We start from the raw sequence: 16,598 nt of genomic DNA on the forward strand, positions 1-16,598 counted from the left end.
GGCCGGAACCGCGAACGATGTCATAGTATAGGCACGAGCGAGTAGTGCGGAAACTAATGCAATTTACATATCAAAACATTTATGACACTTGACATAATCATATGGTAACCAGATTGGGTAAGCTAGTCAAAACAACCGATCAACACACAGCTTATCTCACAAAAATACTTTTGAAATCGTATTTATAGTTTAAAATATAAATCGAATATCATGAAGCAATCAAAACGTTGTTCTATAATAGCCAAAATCATAAGCAAAGGTCTTTTCACATTATGCAAAGATAAGTGTATTAGGGCAAACGAAGGAGTCTCGGGGCTAGTGGGCCCACCTCGGGTCAAGTCGAGGTGGCGGACCTAATTTACGAACATTAGACTCTAGGGAGTCGTCCATGTAAGTTTCAAAACGATTCTATCACATTTGTGCAAATTATGGAGGTTCGGATAGTTTTCCAACAAACATAAGAATTATAATTCAATTACATTGAATGAATAGTACCTAAAATCATACTCGGATTTCGATGAACAGAATTGCCCCCGAGGCTCACATCTCAACCTAGTATGTCTAGGACATGCCAAAAGAAGGAAAGGGATGGCTTTACATACCTTTTCCGCCTCCTATACGTCTCCAAAATCAAGTCTCAAGTTCGCCAAAATCTACAATTTGATCATATTTACCAAATGTGAGTTATAGCTTCTAAGAATTCAACTTAAATTCATATTTGTCTACCGAAATTTCGGCAGCATTTCCCCTATAAATTTAACATCCCCGAGACTTAGCTAATTTTATAATATCAACAACAACAACCACAACAATAACAACAATCATCAAAATCGCAACAAAACGCATTCTAACAAAATTTTCCCTTCCTTTCCACATAATGTAACTCTTCCATTCTAACTTCACACCATCCAACTAATATCAACATTTTTCCACATTCATTATCTAACTCAAGATTACTTAAATATATTTCAATAACATTTCAAGCAACACTCAAGGATTCAAGCAATTCCGCCAATTCCATATTCTATCCAAAACTTCAACAAATGCGACGAAACTACCAAATCACCTTGTTTTCTTCCAAGTTCATTAACAACAACCATAATTCACCTTTAGAAACTTACTTTCATAGTTATATAAAAATTATATAAAAAAACACATAATTTCCCATAACTACCTCCAACCAATTTCAATGCCAACTCAAGCCATTTAATCTCCATTTACATCATAATGATCACAACAATACAGCTAACATATTAAACAAAATTAGTTCATCTCCATTTCTTTCTCCCTACACCACACGGCCATACTCCATAATTCTAACCATAACCAAATTCATTCAACTTTCATTTCCAATATAAATTCCACCATAACCACAACTAGAATACAACATAAAATTCAACTCATATCACCTATACATTGACACACACACACGGCCACATGTTCATATGCACACCCACTTTGCAAACTTCCATATTTCTATAAATTCTACTCATTTCTACATACTACAACATAAACACACCTTCATAACATAATAAAAAGGAATTAATTCTTACCTTTTTCTCCAATCTTCTTCACTTGACCAAGTTGTCAAATTGATGAAACAAGTGCCCTTTCTTCCAAAATAACTACCCAAGTTGTAGAGCGCCCTTGAATTAGTAAGAATACCGCAAGAGAAAAAATTTTGGAACAAGATTTCAAAGGGTGAAATTTTTTTCACCATGGCCGAATGGCCCTTAGTTTTTGCTCTTCTTGTTTTGATTCTCTCCTTTTCTTCTTCTCTTGAACCTTCTAAATGATAAAGACCCCTTATATTAATTATCACATGGGAAATTTGCCATGGGTTTTGGGCTTGTCCATAGGCCACCCCATGGAAATTGGGCCTAAATTTTTCTTATTTTATTTGAGCCCAATTTATTATGGGTCTTATTTTGTAATTCCCGAAACTAATTTCCAAAATTTCAATTTTGCCCTTGGCCTTCCTCCGTATTTCTGCATCAATATTTTTCATGCATATCACATATATGTTGAATAAAATAAAAATATAGCCTTATTTCTCACAAGGCAAGGTTATTCCAAATTTTTCCAAATGCGCAAAAACGCGGAACATAACACGAAACTATGAGTTTCTTTATACCATTCATATTTCTTTTTATGACTTTTCATTTCTGCATCTATGGTATAAACTCTTCTTTAATCATACCTAAGGTATCTCCTTTAGGTTCTTCTGCCACTTCTTATTCATTCTTGTTATTAGTAAATTTTCTTCGCCAATCTATGTAATTTTTTATAGATTTGGCTTTCTGCTAAACCATCTATATTCCATTCACTAATATCTGATCCACTGTGAGATACACTAGTTAGATAAATATCTTCTTCAAATTGGACGTCTGGAAACGACGGTCGTTTGTAGTAATTCTTTTTTGAAGGGTGTCTTATATTGGTTAACCTTTGAATTTCTTTAGAATTCGGGGAAACAGATTTGAGAATTTTAGTTGTGGGGTTTGAGTTTTATTTAACTCTTTCCATCTTTTTAACTCTTCTTCAATTCTTTAATACTAAGTTTTTTAGTATTATCTTTTGGATTACTAGAAGTTGCTTTGTTAGCAATCTTGGTTTCAGTTATTTTTAACTGTTTATTAATTTTTTCTAGAATATCATCATCTAGATTAAATTCTTTATTTAATTTTGGGAATTTAGAAAATTCTGGTAATTTAATAATTGGATGTTTCTCCAAGCTTGATTAGTAGTTTTACGGGAATTTCTTGTTTACTAGTTTCTTTTATCATTTGTTTAGAAACTGTATGTAATAATTGATTTGTATAATTATTTTGTTGGATTATCCTATTGATATCCTTATGTTTAATATCGGCATAGGAATTCATACCTTCTCTTTTAAAGGGAGAGGCAGTTATGGTTGGTTGAATATATTATTCATTATATTCTGAAATTATGATGGGGCATTCTTTAACCCAAAAGGAATTACGTTCCATTCATATTGTCCAAAGGGGACATTGAAGGCTGTTTTATATTTATCTTTTTCAGCAATTTGAATTTGCCAAAATCCTGATTTCATATCAAACTTACTATAGACATTTGTTTTGTGAGTTCTTTTTAATAAATCTCTTTTGTTAGGTATCGGGTACCTAATCCATTGTAAAACCTTGTTTAATGGTTTATAATTAATAACTAGTCTAGGAGATCCTCTTTCTTTTTCAGCATTTTTATTTACATAAAAGGTTGAACATCTCCAAGGGGATCTAGAAGGTCATATTATCTTCTTTTGTAGAATATCATTGATTTCAGTTTTACAAACTTCCATTAATTCATGGTTCATTTGAATAGGCCTTGCTTTGGTAGGAATAGCCTGTTCATTAAATCCATCAATATATGGGAGTTCTACTATGTGTCGCTTTCTTTCCCAAAAAGCATTTGGAAGATCAGAACAAACTTCTTTTTCAAGTTGATCTTGAAATTTCTTAATTTTCCCTATTATTCCCGGGGTTTTTTAAGTTTGTTCTATCTTTTTAATCTTAATTTCATTTTTTAAGAATGAAACTTGATTATATAGACAATTAATTTTAAAAATTGTTTGATTTTTAACTGAATCACTTTCCTCTTGGGAAATGGCTGTCAAATAAGGAAATTTAATTTCCTTTCCTAAAATGGTGGCATAGATTGCGTCTAGACCAGCATAATAAGGTTTTATTTGAGTTATAAATGGTGTTTCTAGGATTATTGCTTCATTAATATCCCTAGTAACTACAAATTCATTTATAAAACAAATTCCATCATTACAGATGTGGCCTTTTGAAAGCTTATAATTTATTTTTAGCTTTTCGCCAGTAGCTGAATATAACTTAGCAGTACTTTTGTCTAAGTACTTAGTAGGTATTAATCCTTCAATGATGCAGTTTTTATCTGCTCCTGAATCTATTAATGCTATCTTGTCTAGCACAATGTTACCTACTCTTAAAGTGATAAGGACGTGCCAGCTTTGGGCTTTAATCATTAAAGTTTTATCAATAGTTTCACTATTGTTGATAATATCATTGTGGTCTGTGACATCATCCGTGACGTCATTATTTTTGGAGTCTTGTGATGATTGACTGGATACATCACTTTCATTATCTTCTGCAAGAGATTCCTTTCTTGTCTGAGATAAGATTTGATCAGTGATGTAATCCATTTCAACTTTATTAAGCCGACTTTTAATATCTTTAATTTCGTTTTTTACCGAAATTAATTCTATCTGTAAATCTTGAACAGTAGGTTGTTGTTCTTTTGAACTAAACCTATTCATAACATTTTTCATGTTAAAGGGTTCAATATGGGGTTTATCCCGGCCGTGAAATGAGCAGGACACGGTTTGGTGTTCCCGTCCCTAAGACCACATAGGCAAGAGAGTTATGGCGTTAAATCGCCATTCATCTTTTGATAAAATATCATCCCATTTTATTAACTTAGGGACAAAGGTACTACTATGTTCTTGGCTTGATTCCATGAGCATAGTAACTCCTTTGGACTTACTATTTTAGCTTTTGGAGCTAAGGTAGTTTTCATTAGTCGTAATATATTCGTATATTACAACTATTTCTTTTTGTATTAACTTTGCTATTCATGTTTCTAGTTTTTATATTAAGGGTCAACGTATCTAGTACGTTTTGGTCATTAATATCTCTTTTGAATAATTAGGATAACAATTAAAGTATACCTACTAAGTACTTAGACAAAAGTCTTTTGCTAAGTTATATTCAGCTACTGGCGAAAAGCTAAAAATAAATTATAAGCTTTCAAAAGGCCACATCTGTAATGATGGAATTTGTTTTATAAATGAATTTGTAGTTACTAGGGATATTAATGAAGCAATAATCCTAGGAACACCATTTATAACTCAAATAAAACCTTATTATCTTTGGTCTAGACGCAATCTATACCACCATTTTAGGAAAGGAAATTAAATTTCCTTATTTGACAGCCATTTCCCAAGAGGAAAGTGATTGATTAAAAAATCAAATAAATTTTTAAAATTAATTGTCTATCTAATCAAGTTTCATTCTTAAAAAATGAAATTAAGATTAAAAAGATAGAACAACCTTTAAAAACCCCGGGAATAATAGGGAAAATTAAGAACTTTCAAGATCAACTTGAAAAAGAAGTTTTTTCTGATCTTCCAAATGCTTTTTGGGAAAGAAAGCGACACATAGTAGAACTCCCATATATTGATGGATTCAATGAACAGGCTATTCCTACAAAAGCAAGACCTATTCAAATGAACCATGAATTAATGGAAGTTTGTAAAACTGAAATCAATGATCTTCTACAAAAGAAGATAATAAGACCTTCTAGATCCCCTTGGAGCTGTTCAGCCTTTTATGTAAATAAAAATGCTGAAAAAGAAAGAGGATCTCCTAGACTAGTTATTAATTATAAACCATTAAACAAGGTTTTACAATGGATTAGGTACCCGATACCTAACAAAAGAGATTTATTAAAATGAACTTACAAAGCAAATGTCTATAGTAAGTTTGATATGAAATCAGGATTTTGGCAAATTCAAATTGCTGAAAAAGATAAATATAAAACAGCCTTCAATGTCCCCTTTGGACAATATGAATGGAACGTAATGCCTTTTGGGTTAAAGAATGCCCCATCAGAATTTCAGAATATAATGAATAATATATTCAACCCCTACAGTCATATGTCTATAGTTTATATAGATGATGTTTTAATATTTTCTGAGGACATTGATTCTCATTTTAAACATTTAAACATTTTCTTTAAAATTGTTAAACATAATGGGTTAGTGGTAAGTGCTAAGAAGATTAAGTTGTTTCAAACAACCATTAGGTTCTTAGGACATGACCTCTACCAAGGTACGTATAAACCCATATGTAGAGCCATCGAGTTCTCATCCAAATTTCCAGATGAAATTCCTGATAAAACCCAATTACAAAGGTTTTTAGGAAGTCTTAATTATGTTGCAGATTTCATTCCAAATGTCAGAAAAATCTGTGAACCCCTTTACAAGCATCTCAAAAAGAATCCAGTCCCATGGGGTCAGAGTCAAACAGAAACGGTCAGAAAAATTAAGACCATTGTCAAAAAACTCCCATGTCTAAGGACCTTTTGCAGGCTAAAATCATATACTTAAAATACCTGCTAAGTACTAGATACGTTGACCCTTAATATAAAAACTAGAAACATGAATAGCAAAGTTAATACAAAAGAAATAGCTGTAATATACAGAATATATTACAGACTAATGAAAACTACCTTAGCTCCAAAAGCTAAAATAGTAAGTCCAAAAGGAGTTACTATGCTCATGGAATCAAGCCAAGAACATAGTAGTACCTTTGTCCCTAAGTTAATAAAATGGGATGACATTTTATCAAAAGATGAATGGCGATTTAACGCCATAACTCTTCACCAAAAATTTGAACCAGAAAGTTCAACTATTAAGCAAGTTATTCGGCACCGGACGGATCTATTGACCTAAAGTTTCTTAGATCCAACTCGGTTAATGAATCATCTTCAGGTAGCCGAATGTCTTATTCAAGACCTTCGTCCAGCCATAGAATGTCTTTTACAAGACCTTCTTCTTCTAAACCCCCGGAGGAAGTAGGTACAAATAATAATAATTTCGTGGATGAAATTAACAGAAGGCTTAAAGGAGTAGATTTTCAACAAACTATCCCTAAAGTCTATTATCATTTACAACAGTCAGAAGTTAATTCAACTAGTCCAACAGCTAGTGATATGAATTTACAAGAAGAACCTAAAGGAGATACCTTAGGTATGATTAAAGAAGAGTTTATACCAGATTATAAAGGTATAGATGCAGAAATGAAAAGTCATAAAAAGAAATATGAATGGTATAAAGAAACTCATAGTTTCGAAACAAGACTTAACCATAAGATAGAATGGTTAGATGACATAAGAAGAACCAGAAAGAATATAAAATTCTTTAGTTGGTTTAAGAAAACTGAAAAGTTCCTAACAAAGGATCTTTATCCATGATAGTTAGTAAATGGTATACTAGGAATAGAGGAACCATAGAGTCCCTAGTTCCACCATTAGAAGAAATAATAATACCAGTAGGTAAAGAAACCATAACTGCCTCTCCCTTTAAAAGAGAAGGTATGGATTCCAATGCCGATATTAAACATAAGGATATCAATAAGATAATCCAACAAAATAATTATACAAATCAATTATTACATACAGTTTCTAAACAAATGATAAAAGAAACTAGTAAACAAGAAATTCCTGTAAAAACTACGGAATCAAGCTTGGAGAAACATCCAATTATTAAATTACCAGAATTTTCTAAATTCCCAAAATTAAATAAAGAATTTAATCTAGATGATGATATTCTAGAAAAAATTAATAAACAGTTAAAAATAAACAAAACCAAGATTGCTAACAAAGCAACTTCTAGTAATCCAAAAGATAATACTAAAAAACTTAGTATTAAAGAATTGGAAGAAGAGTTAAATAAAACTCAAACCCCAACAACTAAAATTCTCAAATCTGTTTCCCCGAATTCTAAAGAAATTCAAAGGTTAACAAATATAAGACACCCTTCAAAAAAGAATTACTACAAACGACCGTCGTTTCCAGACGTCCAATTTGAAGAAGATATCTATCTAACTAGTGTATCTCACAGTGGATCAGATATTAGTGAATGGAATATATATGGTTTAGAAGAAAGCCAAATCTATAAAAAATTACATGAAATGGGTATTGCCATAACGGCTTACAAAGCTAGAAAATTTGGTGATAGACATGAAACAACCATGATTGTTTCGGTTTCACGGGAACATTAAAAAATTGGTGGGATAATTATCTTACTGAAGTAAATAGAAACCAAATTTTAGGTGCAATAACAATTGAAACCACTTTAAAATTAGAAGGTGATTTACAATTGGCAGTTGATGAAGCTAGAGAAGACGCTTCAGCAACATTAATTTACAGTATTGCTAAACACTTCATTGGAGAACCAAAACTTTTCCAAGATAGGAGTTTAGAATTATTAAACAATCTTAGGTGCCCCAAATTAGATGATTTTAGGTGGTACAAAGATATTTTTTTAGAAAAAGTCATGATAAGAGAAGACTGCAATAATGATTTCTGGAAGGAAAGATTTATTAGCGGTTTACCATCTTTGTTCGCCGAAAAGGTAAGAACAAAAATTAAAGATAGATTTAATGGAAGAATTCCTTATGAGAATCTTACATATGGAGATATAATTAGTTTTATTAATGTTACAGGACTTGATCTCTGTACAGATTTAAAACTAAAAGAATCTCTTAAAAAAGATCAACATCAATCTCGAAAGGATTTAGGAAGTTTTTGTCAAGACTTTGGTTTTACAAAAATATCCGCCCCTTCCAAAAAATTGAGAAAATTAGAAAAAGGATCATCTAGTTCTTCAAAACATAGAAGAAAGAAAGATCCAGAAAAATCTTATAAAAAGAAAAGATTTAAAAGAACCCCTAAAAAGAATTTAGGTGATACATGCTGGACATGTGGCAAAAAAGGCCATAGATCTAATGAGTGTAAGGTCAACACTAAAAAGAAAAAGAAGATTAATCTTTTAGATGTTGATGATAAAATTAAGAATGAATTATATTCAATTCTTGAAGAAAATGATAACTCATCATCTTCTCCAGAAGAAGATAGTGATATTGAAATTACTACAGACAGTAGTTCTGCAGATTACTCTTCAAACGAAGGATGTGATTGCACAGGAACTATATGTACTTATGGTCAAAATTCAATAAGAGTTATTAGTAAAGAATCTAAAGAATTCTTATTTGATATAATTAGTCATATAAATAATGAAGATGTTAAGAAAGAATATCTAATAAAATTAAAAGATATCGTTCTTAATAGTTCTAGGGATAAACCCCATATTGAACCCTTTAACATGAAAAATGTTATGAATAGGTTTAGTTCAAAAGAATAACAACCTACAGTTCAAGATTTACAGATAGAATTAATTTCGGTAAAAAATGAAATTAAAGATATTAAAAGTCGGCTTAATAAAGTTGAAATGGATTACATCACTGATCAAATCTTATCTCAGACAAGAAAGGAATCTCTTGCAGAAGATAATGAAAATGATGTATCCAGTCAATCATCACAAGACTCCAAAAATAATGATGTCACAGACCACAATGATATTATCAACAATAGTGAAACTATTGATAAAACTTTAATGATTAAAGCTTTAGTGATCCAGATAGAAACATCCTATTAGAAGATGTTATTGAAACAATTTGGAATCTTGAAGTCCAAATACAGATTGGCGAAGAAAATTTGCTAATAACAAGAATGAATAAGAAGTGGCACAAAAAGCAACTTCGTAAATATTCAGCCTCTTATTAATCATGAGTTTAACCTCAGATAAACAAGAGATAATAAATAGTAACAATTTATGTTTGTAGCTACTAAGATAGCTAAAGTAGAAAATGATTTACAAAATTGGAATATTCCTAAGGAACCATTCCGTTCAATCTATAATACAGGAAAGTTTGATTTTGTAAAAAGTTACAACATCAAGACTTGTGAATCAACCATAGCTATCAATAGTTCTTTAGAAACTATTAAACTTTTACAAGTTCAAGATATTAAAAGATATCAAAGAAATTTTAATTTCTTGCACATAGGACTTGTCCAAGTTGCGGTCAAACCTCTTTACAGATTAGGTTTAGATACGCCTTTATGTCTCTTATTAAGAGATGATAGATTATTAAACTTTGAAGATTCGTTATTAGGAGTATTACAAAGTAACCTAGCTAATGACCCGGTATACTTTAATTGTTATCCTAATTATTCAGTAGATATTAATGACCAAAACGTACTAGATACGTTGACCCTTAATATAAAAATTAGAAACATGAATAGCAAAGTTAATACAAAAGAAATAGCTGTAATATACAGAATATATTACAGACTAATGAAAACTACCTTAGCTCCAAAAGCTAAAATAGTAAGTCCAAAAGGAGTTACTATGCTCATGGAATCAAGCCAAGAACACCTAAGATTGTTTAATAATTCTAAATTCCTATCTTGGAAAAGTTTTGGTTCTCCAATGAAGTGTTTATCAAAGTTTCTTAAATTAATGTTCTGAATCAAGCTGAATGTCTTCTCTAGACCTTCATCAAGCCAACAATTGTAAATCACCTTCTAATTTTAAAGTGGTTTCAATTGTTATTGCACCTAAAATTTGGTTTCTATTTACTTAAAGGAGATAATTATCCCACCAATTTTTTAATGTTCCGTGAAACCGAAACAATCATGGTTCTTTGCGTGTCTATCACACAGAAACAAGGAGATTTCTAGCTTTGATTAAGCCGTTATGGCAATACCCATTTCATGTAATTTTTTATAGATTTGGCTTTAAAAACCATCTATATTCCATTCACTAATATAAGATAGAATTGTGAGATACACTAGTTAGATAGATATCTTCTTCAAATTGGACGTCTGGAAACGACGGTCGTTTGTAATAATTCTTTTTTGAAGGGTGTCTTATATTTGTTAACCTTTGAATTTCTTTAGAATTCGGGAAATAATTATATTTGAGAATTTTAGTTGTTGGGGTTTGAGTTTTATTTAACTCTTTCCATCTTTTTAACTCTTCTTCCAATTCTTTAATACTAAGTTTTTTAGTATTATTTTTTGGATTACTAGAAGTTGCTTTGTTAGCAATCTTGGTTTCAGTTATTTTTAACTGTTTATTAATTTTTTCTAGAATATCATCATCTAGATTAAATTCTTTATTTAATTTTGGGAATTTAGAAAACAAGTAATTTAATAATTGGATGTTTCTCCAAGCTTGATTCCGTAGTTTTTAAGGAATTTCTTGTTTACTAGTTTCTTTTATCATTTGTTTAGAAAATTATGTAATAATTGATTTGTATAATTATTTTGTTGGATTATCTTATTGATATCCTTAAGATCAACTTGAAAAAGAAGTTTGTTCTGATCTTCCAAATGCTTTTTGGGAAAGAAAGCGACACATAGTAGAACTCCCATATATTGATGGATTCAATGAACAGGCTATTCCTACAAAAGCAAGACCTATTCAAATGAACCATGAATTAATGGAAGTTTGTAAAACTGAAATTAATGATCTTCTACAAAAGAAGATAATAAGACCTTCTAGATCCCCCTTGGAAGATAGTTGCCTTTTATGTAAATAAAAATGCTTTGACGAACATTAATTCTCGATAGTTGCTAAAGAAGATCATCGGAGAACCAAAACTTTCAAGATAGGAGTTTAGAAAAACCTTCTCTCCTCTCTCCCAATGTAAATTTCCCTTTCAAGCTTTCGATGTTTGAATAAAAAAGCTCCAGGCTTTGATACCATTTTAAAGGACCTTTTGCAGGCTAAAATCATATACTTAAAATAAGTAAAATAAATGCGAAAAATAAGAAAATACTTACAAAAGCTTGGAGCTTTTTTATTCAAACATCGAAAGCTTGAAAGGGAAATTTACATTGGGAGAGAGGAGAGAAGGTTTTCAGAAATCGGGGGTGATTTTCTGATGATTTCTAGTTACAACTTGAGAACCTTATATAGGCCTCTGAGAAATTATTGACACTCTAGGATGTCTACACGTGGACGGCTATCTTTAAAGATGCCATTTCTTCTTTATGAAAAGTTGGGGCTGCTACTTTTGTAAAGTTGTCTGCCACCTGTTTGTTTCTTTTTTGAAAGTTGGACGGCTGCTTTTGTAAAGTTTGTCGGCCACTTTTCTGCTTTTTGACTCTTGCCTTCTGCTTTTGCTGAAGAGGCAATTTTATCTTAAGTCATAATCAAGATATGCTTGGGTTGTTCCTTGTGGGTCCAACATATCTCCGTTGTCACTGGTTGATGATGAAGTTGTATCCAATAATCCTTGGATTTCTAATGGATCTGCTTCGTCTAATCTGTTCAAAGCTTGTAGTAGCTTCTTCTTTAATTCTGCTTTGGATTCTTTGGATCCTGTCTGGCTGCTGGTTGATGGTTGTTTTCCTTTCAACTTTTTGTCTTTAGGAACCCATCCTTTTATTTTTATGGTTTTGCTTAAATGTTTAATCCTATGAACTTCAGTTATATCAAATGACCAACTGAGAATATAGGATATCCTTTTAGCAACATAATATTTGCATAATTTAATATGCTCTGGTAAAGTTGAGATTCCTTGTTCTGTTTGGAATGTCTCATAGTGTTTGCGGAAGTTTCTGGGCATGGTGAGCTCATTACCTCCAAATCTTTTCCACCAATCATAAAACCATCTAGGAACGATGGATTTGGAAAACTGTTCGCTATACTTTACGAACCATGTGTGGGTGATAGGTCGTACATACATGAAGTTGTACCAAGCTTGTTCATAATTGTAATAATTATAGACTTGGGGCCTATGTTGTTTTGATAGGATCATTGGTGTGTGAAGATGGCTTACATTCCATTGAAATGGACTGATGACTTTGTTAATAGTGAATTTTGAATATTCAATACTGTCTGGATCACTATCATTTTTTAACTTATGTTCAATGGTTAAAGATCCTGTATCTGTCAGGATGAATTCAAAATATCTCCTAGTTTTAATAGGATCATCTGTATCAATGTAGTTTCGATTAGTGTAGCAAGGTATCAATAGGTCTCCTACCTTCCAGTTTTCATATTGTTTATCAAGTGCCAAAACTGGTATCTCGATTTTGTTAATGACAGCAAAATCTTCTTGAGATTTGCGCCGGTTTTCTCCTTCCTTGGAGAGAATATTGGGATTAATCGCTTTGTCTTGCAAAAGACTCTGGGGTCTTCATCTCATAACAATCACTGGTTTGGATTTTTCCCTGTGATGAGCTGGCAGAAAGTTCTTGGTCTTTCTTGAATGGGGATGATGGTCCTGTTTTGGGAATAGAACCGAGTATGGTTAAATTTGGTCTGGCATTTGGTAATGTAGGCCTCATGGGCCTTAATGGTAGATTAGGAAATTCAGCTAATGCTGAATACCTGTTTGGCTGATTGGGCCTAATTTGGTTGGGTTTTTTCTGGAAAGGGGATGGTGGGGCTGTTGGCCTCATGTTGTCCCTGTAGAAATTCCCTTGTAAGAAAATCTGGTAAAGAATTTAAATCTCCTTTAATAAATTCGATTTCAAAATCAAAACTGGATAACAGTGCTTGCCATCTGGCAAAAATCTGTTTTGAAACAAGATTTTTGACATCTTTTTGTAAAATCTCTTTAGCTGATTTACAATCAACTCTTAATAAAAAAGTTTTGTTTATCAAGTCATCTTGAAACTTTGTAGTACATAGTACTATAGATAAAATTTCTTTTTTAACAGTACTATAATTCTTTTGTGCGGAATTCCAGATTCCAGAGGTATAATGGACTAACTGTTCTTGAGAATTCGAAGAGACTCTTTGTTTAAGAATTCCACCGTATCCTTCATTAGAAGCATCGGTTTCGACAATCATAAAAGCATCTGGGTTAGGAATACCTAGACATGGGAGTTTTTTGACAATGGTCTTAATTTTTCTGACCGTTTCTGTTTGACTCTGACTCCATGGGACTGGATTCTTTTTGAGACGCTTGTAAAGGGGTTCACAGATTTTTCTGACATTTGGAATGAAATTTGCAACATAATTAAGACTTCCTAAAAACCTTTGTAATTGGGTTTTGTCAGGAATTTCATCTGGAAATTTGGATGAGAACTCAATGGCTCTACAAATGGGTTTATACGTACCTTGGTAGAGGTCATGTCCTAAGAACCTAATTGTTGTTTGAAACAACTTAATCTTCTTAGCACTTACCACTAACCCATTATGTTTAACAATTTTAAAGAAAATGTTTAAATGTTTAAAATGAGAATCAATGTCCTCGTAAAATATTAAAACATCATCTATATAAACTATAGACATATGATGTAAGGGTTGAATATATTATTCATTATATTCGAAATTCGATGGGGCATTCTTTAACCCAAAAGGCATTACGATCCATTCATATTGTCCAAAGGGGACATTGAAGGCTGTTTTATATTTATCTTTTTCAGCAATTTGAATTTGCCAAAATCCTGATTTCATATCAAACTTACTATAGACATTTGCTTTGTAAGTTCATTTTAATAAATCTCTTTTATTAGGTATCGGGTACCTAATCCATTGTAAAACCTTATTTAATGGTTTATAATTAATAACTAATCTGGGAGATCCTCTTTCTTTTTCGGCATTTTTATTTACATAAAAAGCTGAACAACTCCATGGGGATCTAGAAGGTTTAATTATCTTCTTTTGTAGAAGATCATTGATTTCTTTTTTACAAACTTCCATTAATTCATGGTTCATTTGAATAGGCCTTGCTTTTGTAGGAATAGCCTTTTCATTGAATCCATCAATATATGGGAGTTCTACTATGTGTCGCTTTCTTTCCCAAAAAGCATTTGGAAGATCAGAACAAACTTCTTTTTCAAGTTGATCTTGAAAGTTCTTAATTTTCCCTATTATTCCCGGGGTTTTTAAAGTTTGTTATATCTTTTTAATCTTAATTTCATTTTTTAAGAATGAAACTTGATTAGATAGACAATTAATTTTAAAAATTATTTGATTTTTAACTGAATCACTTTCCTCTTGGGAAATGGCTGTCAAATAAGGAAATTTAATTTCCTTTCCTAAAATGGTGGTATAGATTGCATCTAGACCAGCATAATAAGGTTTTATTTGAGTTATAAATGGTGTTCCTAGGATTATTGCTTCATTAATATCCCTAGTAACTACAAAATCATTTATAAAACAAATTTCATCATTACAGATGTGGCCTTTGGAAAGCTTATAATTTATTTTTAGCTTTTCGCCAGTAGCTGAATATAGCTTAGCAGTACTTTTGTCTAAGTACTTAGTAGGTATTAATCCTTCAATGATGCAGCTTTTTATACGCTCCCGAATCTACTAATGCTATCTTGTCTAGCACAATGTTACCTACTCTTAAAGTGATAAGGACGTGCCAGCTTTGAGCTTTAATCATTAAAGTTTTATCAATAGTTTCACTATTGTTGATAATATCATTGTGGTCTGTGACATCATCCGTGACGTCATTATTTTTGGAGTCTTGTGATGATTGACTGGATACATCATTTTCATTATCTTCTGCAAGAGATTCCTTTCTTGTCTGAGATAAGATTTGATCGATGATGTAATCCATTTCAACTTTATTAAGCCTTGACTTTTAATATCTTTAATTTCATTTTTACCGAAATTAATTCTATCTGTAAATCTTGAACTGTAGGTTGTTGTTCTTTTGAACTAAACCTATTCATAACATTTTTCATGTTAAAGGGTTCAATATGGGGTTTATCCCTAGAACTATTAAGAACGATATCTTTTAATTTTATTAGATATTCTTTCTTAACATCTTCATTATTTATATGACTAATTATATCAAATAAGAATTCTTTAGATTCTTTACTAATAACTCTTATTGAATTTTGACCACAAGTACATATAGTGTCTGTGCAATCACATCCTTCGTTTGAAGAAGTCATTTGCGAATCATCGTCCGTAGTAATTTCAATATCACTATCTTCTTCTGGAGAAGATGATGAGTTATCATTTTCTTCAAGAATTGAATATAATTCATTCTTAATTTTATCATCAACATCTAAAAGATTAATCCTCTTTTTCTTTTTAGTGTTGACCTTACACTCACTAGATCTATGGCCTTTTTTGCCACATGTCCAGCATGTATCACCTAAATTCTTTTTAGGGGTTCTTTTAAATCTTTTCTTTTTATAAGATTTTTCGGATCTTTCTTTCTTCTATGTTTTGAAGAACTAGATGATCCTTTTTCTAATTTTCTCGATTTTTTGGAAGGGCGGATATTTTTGTAAAACCAAAGTCTTGACAAAAACTTCCTAAATCCTTTCGAGATTGATGTTGATCTTTTTAAGAGATTCTTTTAGTTTTAAATCCGTACGAGAGATCAAGTCCTGTAACATTAATAAAACTAATTATATCTCCATATGTAAGATTCTCATAAGGAATTCTTCCATTAAATCTATCTTTAATTTTTGTTCTTACCTTTTCGGCGAACAAAGATGGTAAACCGCTAATAAATCTTTCCTTCCAGAAATCATTATTGCAGTCTTCTCTTATCATGACTTTTTCTAAAAACATATCTTTGTACCACCTAAAATCATCTAATTTGGGGCACCTAAGATTGTTTAATAATTCTAAACTCCTATCTTGGAAAAGTTTTGGTTCTCCAATAAAGTGTTTAGCAATACTGTAAATTAATGTTCTTTGAAGCATCTTCCCTAGCTTCATCAACTGCTAATTGTAAATCACCTTCTAATTTTAAAGTGGTTTCAATTGTTATTGCACCTAAAATTTGGTTTCTATTTACTTCAGTAAGATAATTATCCCACCAATTTTTTAATGTTCCCGTGAAACCAGAAACAATCATGGTTGCTGCGTGTCTATCACCAGCGTTTCTAGCTTTGTAAGCCGTTATGGCAATACCCATTTCATGTAATTTTTTATAGATTTGGCTTTCTGCTAAACCATCTATATTCCATTCACTAATATCTGATCCACTGTGAGATAC

Source organism: Lycium ferocissimum, chromosome 9 (genome assembly GCF_029784015.1).
Source record: "Lycium ferocissimum isolate CSIRO_LF1 chromosome 9, AGI_CSIRO_Lferr_CH_V1, whole genome shotgun sequence".
NCBI lineage: Eukaryota > Viridiplantae > Streptophyta > Magnoliopsida > Solanales > Solanaceae > Lycium > Lycium ferocissimum.